Here is a 14,930-nt window from a genome sequence, read left to right as displayed (position 1 = left end):
AAATATGAGTTATTCCCCAATTGATAAGTGATCAAAGGATAGGAATTGTGAGTTTTCTGATGAAGAAATAAAAACAGTTTATAGTCATATGAAAAAAAAATGTTCTAACTTATTGTTGCGTAAAGAAACAAATGAAAATTAAAACCAACCTTATGGTATCATTTTATACATATGAGATTGGCAAAAATGATTGAAGAGGAATTAGCAAGGTAGTTTTATGAACAAGTGCATTGAGGTCAAGAGAGGGAAGTAAATCACTGTTTGCTTGGAAGAAATAGTGTACCAAGAGAGAGTATATATGAATTTACAATTGAGAATATATTGGAGTAAGACTGATGAGTGCTTTGAATATCAAGATACATAATGTTTATTTATTTATTTATTTATTTGTTTATTTTATAAAAAGTAACAACTGACAGATTTCAAGTAAGGAAGCAGCATAATCAGACTTAGATATACATAATTTTGCCAGTAAGCAATTGATTTAACTGATATTCAAGAGCTATTTTTGAATAGAATTTAAATCAAATGAAGCATTTAAAATGAGTCAATCTTATTTTCTTATTAATATTATAATAAGATCATCGTTATTGAGGACTTCTGGCCAACATGGCAGCGTGAAGGCAGACAGCTGCTTGAGCTCTGCATTTTCTCTCAGAATTTATTTCATGACAAGCCTTGGAGTTAATACTTGACCAGAAAAGAAACCCACAAATAATCACCAATAGAAGATATCATTGAAATTCGCCAGAGAAGGTCTGTGTTTGCTTGGGGGAGGTGACGAGAAGACTGGGCACAGACTGAGGCCAGGCAGCGAGAGCGGGACAGGCAGCGAGAACGGGGCAGGCAGCTCACACTGCTCAGACAGGAGAGGGGAGGAGTGCGATCTCTTCCGTTTCTGCAAAAAGAATTTTATCCCGGTTGCGATACTCCATCTTGGCAGCAAGCCAGGAGCAGCAGAGAAGGTGTAAACACCAAGAGGTAAAGAATAAAACCCTGGAAAGCTAGCATCTCTCAGGACCGGGCCACCCTCACCCAGAGTGACTCAGCACATTCTTAGAGCCTCAGAGCACAGACACAGCACAGCCATCGCTGTCCTGGTAAGGCCTCGCTGCTGTCTCCCAAAGTCTGTAGAGTAAGCTCGGTAACACCATCCAACCCCAAACCACCCAGAAACAGACCAATTGTTTCTCTTGTCAATTTGTTTTCTTCCATTCCCGCTCTGACAAAATGAACAAAAAATTTAAAAGGGCTCTAACCATTGACAGCTTCTGTATGGAGAGAGATCAGTCTTCAAACCTTGAGGAGACTAAAAGCAGACTGTCTCCAGAGGAATCGCCTAAGGGGGATATGAGCTGCTCCTCAATACAAAAGACTCTGATAGAGGAAATCAAAAAGGCTCTCACAAGACAGCTAGAAGAGAAATGGGAAAAGTAAAGGGAAGCTTGGCAAGAGAGTCTGGAGAAGACATCTAGAGTGGATAAAGAGATCAAATCATTGAGAAATAAAATTAGTGAATTAGAAAAGGTAAACAACTCCAAGGAAAACAGGATTAGTGAGCTGGAAAAAGAAAACAGCTCTCTAAAAAATAAAATGGATGAAATGGAAAAAAATTCCATAGAAGAAAAAAATTCACTTAAAAACTCAATTGGACAATTACAAAAAAATATAAAAAAAGTGAGTGAAGAAAATACATCATTGAAAATTAGACTTGAACAAGTAGAAATGAATGACTCAAGGAGAAACCAAGAAGTAGTCAAGCAAAACCAGAAAAACAAAACAATTGAAAAGAATGTCAAATACCTTATTGGAAAGACAACAGACCTGGAAAACATATCCAGGAGAGACAATATGAGAATAATTGGATTCCCTGAAAAATGTGAGGAAAAAAAGAACCTGGACACTATTTTCCAGGAAATTATCAAAGAGAACTGCCCAGACGTTTTGGAAACAGAGGGTAAAATAGACATTGAAAAAATTCATCATTCACCTACTGAAAGGGACCCTAAAAACAGAACACCAAGAAATATACTGGCCAAGGTAAAAAACCATCAGACAAAGGAAAAAAACCTGGAAGCTGCTAGAAAAAAAGCAATTCAGATGTGGAGGAGCCACAAGGATCTAGCAGCATCCACATTAAAAGAACGAAGGGCCTGGAACATGATATTCCAAAAGGCTAAGGAACTTGGTATGCAGCCAAGAATAACTTACCCAGCAAGAATGAGCATCGTTTTCCAGGGAAGAAGATGGATATTTAACAAAATAAATGAATTCCATCTATTCTTGACAAAAAAAACAGACCTACACAAAATGTTTGATCTTCAAATACAGAACTCAAGAGACTTCTAAAAAGGTAAAAAGAAATCTTGAGAACTATACTTATGCCATAAAAATATGTAAAGAACATATGTAGAATTTGTCCTAGAAACTAGAGGTGGAAAGGAAATTATATCATAAAAAAAGATAAAGTGGTGGTACTACATCTCACAAAGAGGCAAAGGTAACCTATTATATCTGAGAGAAAGAAAAGAGGGGGATGAACATAGTGTGTATCAAGAGACATACTCAATTTATGGTGAAACTTCTTCCACTTCATTGAAAAGTGAGAGGGAAGGAGGAAGCTAAGGGGAAGGGAATACGGAAATTGTGAGGAAAAGGTAAAATAAGGGGAGGAACTTTAAGGTGGGGGAGGGATACTAAAAAGGCTGTGAAAAACAAGTGGTGCTCACAAGTTTAATACTGGGTAGGGGGGTAAGAGGGAAGGAAAGGAGAAAAACATAAGCAGGGGTTAACAGGATGGAAAGCAATATAGAATTAGTCATTCTAACCATAAATGTGAATGGGGCAAACTGCCTCATAAAGAGGAAGCAGTTAACAGACTGGATTAAAAGTCAGAATCCTACTATATGTTGTTTACAGGAAATATACCTGAAACAGGGTGATACATTCAAAATAAAAGTAAAAGGGTGGAGCAGAATCTACTATGCTTCAGATAAAGCCAAAAAAGCAGGGGTAGCCATCCTCATCTCAGATCAAGCAAAAACAAAAATTGATCTAATTAAAAGAGATAAGGAAGGGCATTATATTCTGCTAAAGGGTAACATACATAATGAAGCAGTACCAATATTAAACATATATGCACCAAGTGTTGCAGCATCTAAATTCTTAAAAGAGAACTTAAGAGAGCTGCAAAAAAGAAATAGACAGTAAAACTATAATAGTGGGAGATCTCAACCTTGCACTCTCAGAATTACATAAATCAAACCACAAAATAAATAAGAAAGAAGTCAAAGAGGTAAATAGAATACTAGAAAAGTTTGATATGATAGATCTTTGGTGAAAGCTAAATGGAGACAGAAAGGAGTATACTTTCTTCTCAGCAGTTCATGGAACCTATACAAAAATTGATCATATATATACTAGGACATAAAGACCTCAAAATCAAATGCAGTAAGGCAGAAATAGTAAATGCATCCTTTTCAGACCACAATGCAATTAAAATTACATTTAATAAAAACCAGGGGAAAATAGACCAAAAAATAATTGGAAACTAAATAATCTTATACTAAAGAATGATTGGGTAAAACAGCAAATCATAGACATAATTAATAACTTCACCCAAGAAAATGACAATAATGAGACATCATACCAAAATGTGTGGGATACAGCCAAAGCAATAATAAGGGGAAGTTTTATATCTCTAGAGGCCTACTTGCATAAAATAGAGAGGGTCAACGAATTGGGCTTACAACTAAAATTGCTAATTAAGGAACAAATTAAAAACCCCAGACAAACATGAAACTTGAAATTCTAAAAATAAAAGATTAATAAAATTGAAACTAAAAAAAAAAAAAAAAAAAAACTATTGAATTAATTAATAAAGCTAAGAGTTGGTTCTATGAAAAAACCAACAACAACAACAAAAAAGATCATCATTATTGCCAAAAGGTTATGATATTAAGAGTTACACTGGACTTATAGTCAGGATGATCTGCGTATAAATCCCTGTCCAGAAACTTACTGCCTGGTTTCTTTGTTCTCAGTTTTTCTCATGAAAATCTTAGGGCTTGAACTAAATAACCCCTAAATTTCATTCTACCTACCTATCTAGAATCCTATAATTCACAAGATTTTCTAAAAAAAAAAAAAAAAAAAATCTATCAGGTTACCTGGAATGGTTCTTATTACTATATATTAAATGTCTTCACATTTAGATAATTTTATGAGTTTGCCTTAGTTTTCTTTTATAAGAGAAAATTTCTCCACAGAGCTGCTTTCCTCAGAATCAGAGATTCATGCAAGATTAAGATTCAAACCAGAAGCTATCTGCTTTTGCTTATAATTGAACCAGAATTATCTTTGTATCATACCTGATAAGTCTTGAGGCAACTTGTTCAACTTGGGATTTGCTCTCCTTTTTCTGGAAGTTTACTTAAACCAGGCCAAAATTTGCTTTTTTTGCAACTTTTACCCACTCCCCCTAGTCCTGTATTCTGGAACCAAGTATAACCAATCTGATCCTTCTTTTTCCTGATAGCCCAAAAACTAACCAATAAATTGACCAATTTCTATAGCAAATATATTCAGTTCTTTCAATTGATCATTATATAACATAATGCTAGAACACTTCACTTCTATTTTCTTCTGAATGTTCTCCTGCTTAACAATGTCTTTTCTAAAATGTGATTCCTAGAATCTCATGATATATAAGAGATCTTCTGACACTATCCCACGTCTTGAAAGTACAGATGACACTGCAGATTACCTGCTTGAAGACTAACAGGGTCAATGGAAATCTGAAAGAAGCATATTTTGCTGAGGGTTCTATTATATTCTAAATAACTAGTCACTTTTCACCTTATGTTTCATTGTGTCTGTACAAATCTCAATAAATGAACAAGGATCATTTTCGCTTTGTACATAGTAAGGTCAGTTGTTGCCATGTCAGAATGGATTATCATCTTAAGACTTTATATGCCCATGACAATTGTACCTCCTCCCACAATGTTCCACAATTGGATTTTTCTCCTTTCTACCTATTTAGGCTCTTTCCCTCCTTTTCTCAATTATTTATGACATTTCTTCCCACAACTTGGTCAAAGGTTGTTCTGTTACAAGAAGCAAGAGATCTCTTCCTTTTAAAATCTGTACCTGGAGCAGGAAGGTGTTGCAGTGTATAGATCACTAGCCCTAAAGTCAAGAGGACCTGAGTTCAAATGTGATCTCAGATACTTATGAGTTTTGTGACCCTGAGCAAATCATTTAATCATGATTGCCTTTAAAAAAGCACAAAAATGGAAAAAGAGGTACAAAAGATCCACTGTAGTTAAGAACTCTTTAAAATTAGCCAAATGGAAAAGGATATATTAAAAATCACTGAAAAATAATGCCTTAAAAATTAGAATTAGACAAGTGGAAACTAATGACTTTATGAGACACTAAAAAGAACAAAACAAAATCAAAAGAATGAAAACAAAGAAGAAAAAGTGAAATTTCTCATTGGAAATAAAACAACTGACCTAGGATAATTTAAGAATTATTGGCTGAAAAAAAAGAACCTGTTACACATCATCCTGAAAAAACAAAAACAAAAACAAAAACAAAAACAAAAAAACTATAAGAGAAAATTCCCCTGATATTCTAGAACTAGAGGGAAAAATAGAAATGAAAGAATCTACCAATAACCTCCTTAAATATATATCCAAATGAAAATTCTCAGGAATATTACAGCCATATTCCAGATCAAGGAGAAATTATTTCAAATAGCCGGAAAAACATTTTAAATGTTGTGGAGTTACAGTCAGGATAGCAAAGATTCATCAATTTCTACATTTCAGGATTAGAGAATCTACAATGTAATATTCCAGAGGGCAAAAGATCCAGAATTACAACCAATAATCACCTACCCAGCAAAACTGAGTATTTTCCTTCTAGGGTAAAAAAAAAAAGATATTCAATGAAGAAGGGGATTTTCAAGCATTCTTCATGAAAAGACTAGGGCTGAATAAAAAAATTTTGACTTTCAAATATAGAACTCAAGAGAAGGATAAAAAGTTAATAAGGAAAGAGAAATTACAAGAAGCTTAATAAAGTTTATATTCCTACATGGGAAAGAGAAATCATAGGGCATTTGATAAAGTTGTATTCTTACACTGGAAAATATTTATGACTCTTAAAAAGTTCTCATTGTTAAGGCAGTTAGAAAAAAATATAGATAGAGGGAATAGGTGTGAGTTGATTATGAAGAGATGCTTATATAAAAAATAAAATTAAGGTAAGAGAAAGAGAAAGGGATATGTAGAATGGGGTAAATTTTCTGCTATAAAAGAGGCCTAAAATTTTATAATGTAGTGGAAGATGAAGGAAGAGTGAAGAGGCAGAGCACATAAATTATACTTTCCTCAGAATTGCCTCAAAGAGGAAATGACTTGCACACTCAGTTTGGTGTAGAAACCTATCTTACTACATAGCAGAGTAGGGGAGAAGGGAATAAGAGAAGGAAATGTGAGGATAGAAAGTAGAATTGATTAGGAGAGGTAAAAGTCAGAAGTAAAACACTTTTGAGAATGTGCGAGGTGACAGGAGAGAGAGAGAAAGAAGGGTAAAAGGGAAAAAATAGGATGGAGTGGAATACATAGTAATCATTACTATGGGGAAAAATTTATAGCGATTTTCTCTGATAGAGATTTCAATTTTCAAATATATAGAAAACAGAGTCAAATTTATAGAAATAAGATCCATTCTCAATTGATAAATGATCAAAAGATGTGAACAGGTAGTTTTCAGACAAAATAATCAAAACAATATAATCATATGAAAATGCTCTAAATCACTATTATAGAGAAATGCAAATTAAAGCACTCAGAGCTACCATCACATATCTATTACTTGGCTAACAGTGACAGAAAAGGAACATGACAATGTTGGAGGGGGACATGGGGAAACTAAAACATTGATTCACTCTTGGTAAAATTGTATACTGAATCAACCATTCTGTAGAGTAGATTTGGAATTATGCCAAGGGACCATACCATGCATACCCAGGAGTATACTCACCAACATCTAAGTCTATATCCCAAAGAGATAAAAAAACAAAAACAAAAAACAAAACAAAACAAAACAACAACAACAACAACAACAACAAAAAACCATGGAGGCAGGGGGGCAGCTAGGTGGCGCAGTGGATAGAGCACCAGCCTTGAATTCAGGAGGACCTGAGTTTCAAATCTGGTCTCAGACACTTAACACTTCCTAGCTGTGTGACCCTGGGCAAGTCACTTAACCCCAGCCTCAAAAAAACAAAAAACAAAAAACAAAAAAACAAAAAAAAACATGGAGGCAGCTAGGTGGCACAGTGAATTGAGCACCAGCCCTTAAAAAAAAAGAAAAAAAAAAAAAGAGAAAGATATAAAAAACAAGAAAGGAAAATGCCAATAGACACAAAAATATTTATAGCGGTTCTTTAGGGGTGGCAAAGAATTAGAAATTGAGGGGCTGTCCAGCAAATGGGAAAGGACTGAATATTTTGTTGTTTATTATTATAATGGAATTTTATAAGAAATGATGAGTAGTATGCTCTCAGAAAACCTGAGATTTATATGAACTAACGCAAAGTGAAATCAATAGACCAAGAGAACATTATATAGTGAGAACAATATCTTATAATGACCTATTGTGAATCACAGGTATTTTCAGCAATATAGGATCCAAAACAATTATAAGGACTTTTGATGAAAGGTACTATCCATCTTTGGAGAAAAACCAGGAGAATCTGGATACATAGTAAAGATGTTTCTTTTTTTTTTTTTTTTTTAATTTTTTTTTTATTTTACTTTTTTTCTTTCTTTTTCTTTTTCTTTCTTTTTTTTTTGTCTGTTTTCTTTTACAACATGATTTATATGGAAATGTGTTTTACATGATTACACATGCATAAGCTATGCAAAATAGCTTGCCTTGTAAATGTGGGGGGGAGAATTTCTAATTCAAAATTTAAAAAGGAAAGTTAAAAAATTATTTTTATATGTTAATGGAAGGAAATAAAATGTTAATTTTTTTTTTTTTTGCTAGCTAAAATGAATAATGAAACTTCCTTCTTCTTTAATTATCCTCATACCTCATCTTGTTCAAAGGGACATCTGTCAAGTTCTTGTTTTTTTCTATTAGCTAGTTCTTCTTATATAGTTATTTTCTTTTATAAAAAGAAGACCTCAATGATACAGAATTCAAGGAATGAGTCTCCTGTTACTTCATTGACTAAAGTACTTTTTGCTTCATTGAAATAACTGGACTGATCTCTTTCTCTTTGCCTTTTTGTCCTACCCCATTGAGACCACCACATAGTGCAGTAGTTGAACTAGGAAATTCAGGAACACTTGGCTTTGAAGCTTTCTAAGAATTATCCTCAGGCACTTCAGGCTTTTATATTCTACCTTTCTGTGTCCCTGAAGTAACATTCTGGAGGGCTTGAAAGAAGAAAAATATCATCAGTTCCTGTCTCATACATGGTCACCTTCAGGAAAAAATGTAAAGCAGAAAAATTTGTCTTTTGCCCAATAGAAGTCCTCTTTACATGGTTTTCCCCTCCCATCCTTAATGATGCCTGACCTTTAAGCCTTCATTTTCTCCTCATTCCTTTCAAAAAATTTCTGATAAAGAAATGCACATTTCAAAGAAAATGCTTTATGAAGTCTAATATGTCATCTCTCCTGTTTTGTTTTGTTTTGTTTTTTCATTTCTTTTGGACAAACAAAGTTATAATGTTAATATTTCTGACATGATCAGGGAGAGGCATATGGGATAGTTAGGTGCAATAGATAGATAAAGTATGTGACTTGGAATCAGGAATACCAAGGTTCAAGTCTAGCCTTAGACACTTTCTGGTTATGTGCTCGGGACAAATCACTTAAAAATACCTCTTAGCTCCAACTTTCTCATCTGGAAAATAGGGATAATAATAACATTTATCTTACAGGTTGCTTTAAGGAGCAAATAAGATAACATGAAAAACACTTTGAAAATCTGAAAGTACAATGCCAAACTTTACCTATTGGTAGTAATGCTATTAGGAGTAAGACTTTTCAAAGCCTTTAAGTCATGTGCTTATGTAAAGGCATTACACTGGCTACTCATAAGATGGACCTAGATCCATAGATAGAATTGAGTCACAATATATACCCATTTATTTTAACATTAGTTCTACTATACGCATTTGGGAGGAAGAAAGAGACAGAGAAATAAAAAACAATTTAAATCAAAAGTTCATAACCTCAGATTTACTTTTTTACATTTTGAAAAAATAGATTTAGATATAATTGTTTTCCTTTGTAATCCTATGCATTTTATCTTACTTAAAAGAATCTAGATTTTGAGGTGGGTTGTGATCCCTTTAAGAAACTAGTTCTTTCATATTCATTTATTCCTTTCTGATTCCCAACCCCTCCTAGCAGATGCATTATCAATTCAAGAAGCTAGGACCTTTGAATCACAAATCCTGTCAAAAGCATCCCTTTGAATTCCAATAGGAGATATCCAGGCTCTCATAACCCCCACCCAGATCTGAGCCAACTAGGGACTCCACCCATGGGCCCCTTTAGCTAAATCTCTCATTATAAAAGAGCCAAGCTGGAGTCCTCACTTTGCAGAGGTTCCAAACATAGCAGACTTATGCCTGGGATGCCCAGGATCTCTGCTCACTGGAACCCTGGTTCCAGTGCCCTCTTATCTCTACCTTCACTTTTTACTAACTAGACTTTAACCTTACTTCCAAACCCCATAATAAACCTCTTTTATCAATCTAGGTTTTTAGGTCTGTAAATTCCTTTACAGGGGACTCTTGCGTGCCAGTAGACCTCATTTAACTCTATAACCTTGCGCCCAATCCAAAGGGGTTGCAGGGGAGCTCTATTTGACTCCCTGTGCCCCCAATTCTAGACCTTATCAATTTCATCAAACTTCTGAAGGAATTCATAACACAAAACAGGTTAAGGATCTTGGAATTAAATGGTGCTTATAATTCTTTTGGGCAATTCCATTCATTGTATATATGCCCTAAAATGATCATGAATTAGTAGGCCTTCCAGTCCTTAACAGGTCACAGATCCCACTCTTCTCTCTATCCAGGAGGGGATGCAGAACATTTCATCTCATCTCTGAGCATTTGTCCCAACTGATCCCCTTGCCTGAAATACACTCTCTACTCTCTCCTTCACCTCATAAAATCCCTTTAAACATTCCCAAAATGCCTTGTATTTAGTCTTTCTATATTTATTCTCTTTAAACTAATTTGTAAACTTGTATTTTCATTAGAATGTAAGCTACTTGAGAACAGGGATTGTTTTACTCATTATATTTGTAGCTCCAGGTCTCAGCTGAAAAAATGCTTGTTGATTGATTGGACTAGGATTTTAAGGAAAATTTTGACCGAAATTTTGAGATCATAGCCAAACATCACAGCTGATATCCTGAGGCTTGGGTTCCTCCTAATGTGGTACTTCTGTTCAAACTGGTCATTGCAGGGATTGGTTGAATGGGGCCAGGAAACTGTTCCAAACAACTGGACTAATGAACATTTCCAACCAGCAATTTAATCATTTTAAAAGGTTCATAAACTGTTAATTAAAGACCAACACTGAATTCTCTCCAGGTCTGGAGATTTACTTCCTTCTAAATTGCAGAGGGCATGGTATGTGGAAGCATTATGAACAATTGGGGACTACTATGTAAACAAAGCAGCTTTCCTCCCTCCCTCCCTTCCTCCCTCCCTCCCTCCCTCCCTCCCTCTCTTCCTTCCTTGCTTTCTTTTCCTTCCTTCCTTTCTTCTTTCCTTCCTCTTTCCCTTTCTTTCTTTCTTTTTTTTTCCTTTTCTTCCTCCCTTTCTCTCTTTCCTTCTTCACTCCCTACTTTTTCTCTATCTTCTTTTTTCTCTTCCTCATTGTCCTCCTCCTGCTGCTGCTTCCCATCTTTCTCCTCTTTAGGAGAGCCTACCTTCTGAAAGATCACTGATACCTCACAAAAAGATATGATTTAACTAAGAGACAGGATGTTAAAATCAAAGATCATGGTTCAATTCAACTTCTGTTTCTGACCTAACTGTGTGATCTTGGACAACTCAATCATTTGGAGCCTCAGTTTTCTCAGTAGTAAAAAGAGAGTTTTGGATTAGATGATCCCTAAGGTCCTTTCTAGAACTAAAACTATAATTCTATGAACTCATTGATTCAGAGAACTCCATGTCAGTTCAGATGGGACATCTTGTTAAGTATCATAAAGTCCCTCCCTCCTCCCACCCCTCTAGCACATCCCTTCATAAAAAAAAATCCAAGTTAATAACATTAGGAAATTTAAGGTAAGACATAGAGCTTATTTGTTTTGCAGCATACATCAGTTGCTTTAAATCACACTGGAACACTTTCAAGGTTGGATTAAAGTAACATTTGATATAGCAGTCAAAGAATCTTCCCACTTTATTACCTACTTCATAAAAATGAAACTTGGAATAATTACCCAGTGTGCAGTTAGCTCTCTTTGTTAATTATTGTTCAAGACCAGGGCAACCGTTTGCTAAAGCTGAATTTATGGTAATTCAGAGGTCTGTTCTGTTTCCACTGACATTTCAAATAAAGTGGAAACTAAGAGTCTTTGTGTATTTGTTTCTGTTGTATACTTCTAAATGATTTTCAGATGTCCTGGAAACTTCAATATACCAAACATTTATTAAGCTCCTACTATATGCCTAGTACAACATTAAGCTTGTATTCAATAATGTGAGGAGCTTGAAAATACCAGGCTTTGAAGGTTAACAATTAATTTCTTATAAAACAAAAATACTTTGGTTTAAGCAGAGATTTTAATACATTTTCATACCTAGTCTCAAATTTATGCCCTCTTCTTTATTTCTTCTGTAATAGGTATATGTATACACACACACACACACACACACACACACACACACACACACCTATAATATTCTCCAATTTACCTTTTCTCAATTTTCTTACTATATTCCTTTACTTGATGCTATCTTCTTGTAAAATCACATATGCATACATGTATACATGCATATATATATAAGCATATCTGTAGAGCATCCTTAGATGACACCCTAGAACAAATGTTAGCATACTGAGTTTCTCATCTCCTACTGAACAGAGCATGGGTTCTGAAAAAAGGCTGCAAGAATCTGGGCTAAGCAACTTCCATCTGCCCCAGAGCAATAACTTTCATCAGAACTACCACAAGGAAGCTTTTATTTTATAAAGCTTTTTACTTTCAAAACACATGCATAGATCATTTTCATCATTCACCCTTGATGGCAAGTAATTTAATATATGTTTAACATGTGCAATTTTTCCATCCACATTTCCACAATTATTATGCTGCATAAGAAAAATCAGATCAAATAGGGAAAAAATGAAAAAGAAAACAAAATGCAAGCAAGCAACAACAGTGAAAATACTATGTTATGCTCCACACTCAGTTCCCACAGTCCTCCTGTCCCACAGATGGCTCTCTTCATCACAAGACCATTGGTAACTGGCATTGCAAAAAAGTCATGACTGTTAGAATTGATTATTACTAATCTTGCTGTTACTGTATATAATGATCTCCTGGTTTTACTCATTTCACTTAGCATCAGTTCATGTAAGTCTTTCCAGGCCTTTCTGAAATCATCCTGTGGATCATTTCCTATGGAACAATAATATTCCATTACATTCGCATACCATAATTTAGTCAGCAATTCTCTGATGGGCATTTTCCATTTTCTTGCCACTACAAAAGGACTGCTACAAACATTTTTGCACATGTGGGCTCAGTAGAGACACTGATGGGTCAAAGGGTACATACAGTTTGATAGCCAACAAGGAAAGTTTTACATCTTGCTGCCAATTCCATCTCCCAACAGGGATGTGGAAAGCCTCCAATTAAAAAAAGAGCACCTTTATCTTTGACTTTAGGTCTCCCATCTCCTACTGAATCTCTCCTTTAGAAGGAAGAGGAAGAGGAAAGTTGGTAGGAAATGGGACTTTTCCCTCCTTGCTTTGCAGATTGAATTTTCATCTTCAGCATTACTCTTTTCCTGCCCAATTTCAGCCTTTAGCGGATTAGGTCAAGAAATGAAGCCTCCATTCTGACCTTTTGACTATTTACTTCTCATTTCATATTGCCCTTACCTTCAGCCTAATCTCTGACCTCCTTTGGGTAAGAAATGTTGCATCTCACTCAATGTGGAAAATTCTCACATCTGTACATACTCTTCATATCCCAGTGACTCAGAACTCTTGTAGATTATCTTCAAAAAACTTACTGCTCATCCCCAACACTTGATTTCTCCTTCCCACTTCTACTAGTCCCCATTCATTACAAAGTTTCAACCTAAATCTACCCAACCCTCCACTGTATTTGGAATTCCTGTTCCATAAATAAAAAACTTCCTTTCTTCTTAGATTGTGTCTTTTTCCACTCTTTCCACCTACTAATTCTTACTGAATCACAACTTCCTCCCCAACCCTGATGACATAGCTTCCTTATTACCCTTTCTAGTATTGGCTTGCTGATTGAAGTGGTGGAGTTAGAATATTCCTTCCTTCCATTTTCCTTGCCAGTTTCTCTCCCTTTCTCCATTAATGTCAACTCTCTTCCTTTAAACCTCTATATGTTCTTCATATGTACTACCCAATTCTTGTCTATATAGCATTATTGTCACCTTATTCCAGTTCATTCCCCTTCTTACTAAATGAGTGCCTACCACTGAAAGATCCTGACACACCCATAACTGCAAAGGCCTGTGTAAGGAATTCAGTGACTATTCACACTGTCTCTTTTGCTGCTGGTATTGCAAAGGTAAATCGTGAGGGTAGCTAGGTGGTGCAGTGGATAGAGCACCAGTCCTGAAGTCACAAGGGTCCGAGTTCAAATTTGGTCTCAGACACTTAACACTTCTTGGCTGTGTGACCCTAGGCAAATCACTTAACCCCAATTGCCTCAGCAAGAAAAAAAAAAAATCCTGAAAAGGTGTCTGCTACAACATGGATAAAAGACAGATTTGTAATTTATAATGGGTCACATCCATTTGCCAAATTTCATTGGGTCTCAAACCATGAGGAATCTTCTCTGGAGGGAACATAAGAGTGTGGAAAGGAAGGCAAGCTATACAGGCTTTTACTATACTCCTAGCTTCTCTTGTTATTCCAAATTGTAAACGTAAAGCTCAAGCAGCTTGATGATATTTAGAATAAGATTCTTGGGCTGCCTGAAATAAAGCAGTATTGGCTAACATGGTGAGAAGCTAATCTGCCTTTGAATTTCCATGGAAGTCCTGTATGAGAGTATCTGTGCAAGATATAATACTTACCTGGGCATTTTCTCACTTGCTCCTGAAGTTCCTTTAAAAGCTGATATATATTATAAGCAACAAAGTTTATTTGGGTTGTGGTAATTCTTTGTACTGCATCTACTGTATAAGCTGCATCAGATATTATATTTATATCTCTTGGATAATAAGTAAAAGCTAGCATAATTGCATACAATTCATTCTGCTGAGTGGACTGAAAGGAAGTTCTGACTACTCTTTATAGTTAAGTCAGGAGAACATAATGGTATGTTATGTTTGGATGAATATGTAAAGATGGTTGGTCCTTTAAGAGGAATCTTAGAAATTACAAAGTCAAAAATTCTCAATGTAATGCCAAATGCAGTAAAAAGTCTCTTTTCTTTTGCCTTGCCTCAGACAAAGGAAGGAAAAACTGTGCTAGAAGGCTGATGGTGTCACCCACCACCCCTCCTGTTCTTCCTTCTTCTGCCCCTGGAGGCAGAATTGAGGGAGGAGGATCTGGAAGCAGAAGATGCCCCAAGGGCACATGCAGGGATTTAGTTGGAAGTGAAGGTGGACTGAGAAATTGAAAAGCTCCACATCCCTCAAACCTTCCAGAGTA

The 14,930-nt window shown here is 35.5% G+C and overlaps 1 long non-coding RNA gene across 1 annotated transcript in view; it reads right to left on the bottom strand.

Moving 5' to 3' along the window:
* Positions 1 to 474: 474 nt before the first annotated feature.
* LOC141559529 (uncharacterized) overlaps positions 475 to 14,930 on the bottom strand; it is a 54,094-nt gene continuing 39,638 nt past the window's right edge. Inside the window, exon 4 of the long non-coding RNA XR_012487464.1 lies at positions 475 to 898. This is a non-coding gene — a long non-coding RNA (uncharacterized LOC141559529). The remainder of the gene's footprint in view (positions 899 to 14,930) is intronic.

Source organism: Sminthopsis crassicaudata, chromosome 3 (assembly GCF_048593235.1).
Source record: "Sminthopsis crassicaudata isolate SCR6 chromosome 3, ASM4859323v1, whole genome shotgun sequence".
In the NCBI taxonomy this organism is placed as follows: domain Eukaryota; kingdom Metazoa; phylum Chordata; class Mammalia; order Dasyuromorphia; family Dasyuridae; genus Sminthopsis; species Sminthopsis crassicaudata.
Note: the sequence above shows the minus strand (reverse complement) of the source record. Positions and strands in the feature narration are given on the sequence as shown.